The sequence below is a fragment of the Austrofundulus limnaeus genome, unplaced genomic scaffold (assembly GCF_001266775.1).
Source record: "Austrofundulus limnaeus strain Quisiro unplaced genomic scaffold, Austrofundulus_limnaeus-1.0 Scaffold20, whole genome shotgun sequence".
Lineage (NCBI taxonomy): Eukaryota > Metazoa > Chordata > Actinopteri > Cyprinodontiformes > Rivulidae > Austrofundulus > Austrofundulus limnaeus.
Genome location: NW_013952422.1, coordinates 283,638 through 286,662, shown reverse-complemented (window position 1 = coordinate 286,662; position 3,025 = coordinate 283,638).

Below are 3,025 nucleotides of genomic sequence, written 5' to 3'. Positions count from 1 at the left end.
TATATATAATGAGCAGTTAAAAGATAAAACTCAGAATGGACCTTTACTTTCTGCATCTCGTTCTCATCGTTTTTTGTAAGGAGACATCCAAAGGTTTGGATCACTCACAAAAGTCACATTAGTTTCATTTCTGTGACCCAGACAGGGGAAAAGAAATGCAAAATAACTTTGGGAGTGTTTGTTAACTTATGAAATTAAAGTGTGATTAGAGACAACAAAAGGGAATGAATTGTGATCCAACTGAGAAGTGATGAAAACATTTTGTGACTAAATTGCTCCAAAATGTTTGCAAGATAGGCAGGAGGGTCGTGTACATATCACAATTTTGTGTGTGTCATAAGTACCAGCTCTGTATTTTGTCATAATTTTGTGTCTTTAACTGTCACAGACCACTGAAAAACAGTCTTTAGTCCGGAACATGAGAGCAAAGTTAAATTCTGTAATTCTGTCAGCAAAATTGCAATTGGTTTATTTTGCAGCACTCTGTAACTGTTAAAAATTTCTGTCACATTATTTAGATAGAAGTTCATCACTTAACACAAAAAAGTAAATTTGTGTTTGGTTGATTATTTCTTTGCTACAACAATGCATTTTGGCAATAAATCTTATATTGTTTAAAAAGGCTGTTAAAGTCCCTTTTAAATTGTGCCACGTTTGTAAGGAACATGCATTTGTGAAATGAGCAGCAAAGCTGCACAACTGTGATGATGGCAGGTGGGTGAAAAAATAACCAACATAAAACAACCAACATGTAAGCACAGATGGAAATAATTTCCAAACAACATGGACGTAAAGAATTTACAGTGTAATCAGTAACTGACAGGGAGACAAACAGTTGGTTCATCTTGTTTCTGAGAGTAAAAGCAGAAGTGGATGGAGCGAAGCAGTTAGAAACAATAACAACAATGAGTTGATGACAGTCTGGGAGGAGTCAGACCTGCAGACATTCTGTGATTTAAAGCCCCCCCCCCCCCCCCCTTTCTCTCTCTCTCTCTCTCTCTCTGGCACTGCTATAATTTTCCCGGGCGGAATGATGGATGAGGCGGTGTCAGCCCATGTTCATTATAATGCACACCATCTATTCTTCTCAGCCACACTCTCCGCGCTCCAGGAAATGCCAGAGCGGTATTGGACCCACGAAGAGAGGCGAGACTCCCATATGATTTCACGGAGAGCGTTTGCTGCTAGGTGTGTGTTAAGTCGGCGCGCGGTAATCCATCAATCACTAATGAAGATACTGTGAGGCTGCGCAGTATAAAAAAAAAAAGAAAAGAAACACATTCTGCTCTTGGCATGAACACCCTTTGATGCCAGTCGTCCCCTTTGCGATGCACTCATCTTGAATTAATAATGATGAGAACTTATTAGCCTCAGTTGCTTTCATGCAACAACACAGCAACGTTTTTCCACTCCGAAAAATACAAAAAACAAAATTTCTCTGTCTAAAGTGTTATAAAGCCTGAAGTGTTATCAGAATATAATAGTTATTGCACAAGATAAAGTCAAAAAACTGGACATAAAGAATAACTTTAAGATTTAACCTGATAAATGGACCAAAACCTGCTATAACTTAGTCAGTTTTAAAGATATTAAGTTAAGATTTGGTGAGCTAGTAGCTGAGTCTCCTCACCAACATACTGTAAGCACTGACTGATAGTGTTTAAAAGTTTGTCATGAACTATTGGAATCAACACTGTCAGCAAAATATCAACCAATAACCAGATTTTACAAACTTTTAGGGTGTATTCACACCAGCCCTGTTTGGTCCACTTTAATTGAAATGTAGTTCATTTGCCTGGAAAGTCCAGTTTGTTTGGGGAGGTATGTGAACTCATAATCGAACTCTGATGCAGACTAAAAAAGCAAACTAGTCCCTCTGAAAACCTAGGTCTTGGTTTAAGTGAGGCGAACTCTGGTGCGGTTCGATTGCATATGTGAAAGCCAAGCAGACCAGAGACTGCTCCAAAAGCAGGAAGCGAACTACAGCGCAGGACATTCTGCGTAATGATAGTAATAAAGTTACTCATATCTTGTAAATACATGTCTGTATAAGGTGGACATCACTGATGTGAAGTCAGATGTGCTCCTTCTTGTTGAACACTGCCTCATATAGAGTAACCGTGTGTGGGAAAACAATATTCTCTGTGGTTCCGCCTCATCTTCCACTCATGCTGAGGTCATTGTGGAAGACTGTTTGTTTGGCACATTTGCCAAAAACAAAAAATAAATCCTACAACAACTAAAATCTGATGTTACTCTATGTTTGTTTACATTTTGTGAAGAAGACTCGCTCCATGTCTTCTTCTGAGGTTTTCATGTCGATTCCTTCAGTGGTTCTTGGAGCAGCGCCACCACAGGGGAATGAAAGAATAGGTTGTTCACAGGGTTTAGTCTGTCAAAGTGCAGTATGAATGTGAACCACACTGAGTGGAAATATAAACAAATCCAGCAATGGTAATGGTAAATGGTACTGAACTTATAGAGCACTTTTCAAGTCCCTCCGGACCCCAAAGCGCTTCACACTAACAGACATTCACCCATTCACACTCACGTTCACACACTGATGATGGCAAACTACACTGTAGACACAGCTGCCTTGGGGCACACTGACAGAAGCGAGGCTGCCATACACCAGCGCCACCGGACCCTCTGACCACCATCAGTAGGCAAGGTGGGTGAAGTGTCTTACCCAAGGACACAACGACTGAGAACAGCTGGACGGGGAATCGAACCAGTGACCTTCCAGTTCCAGGACGACTCCCCTAACCACTCTGCCACAGCCGCCCGATAGTCAGGTGATATTGCACATGACCCTCTATGAACAATAGAGCCAATCAAGGCACTAACAACCTGTTGTTTGGCTGATGGTCCTCTTTTGCATGTGACCAACTTGTTTGTCCACCATGTGGAGGCAGTGCTTAGAAGGCTGAGTTCACCTGAAACTCTCACCTGAAAGGAGGAGAGACAAAATGTTTCATTAAAGAAGAACCCACCCAGAGGACTTACTTATTATTTTTTTCTTTTT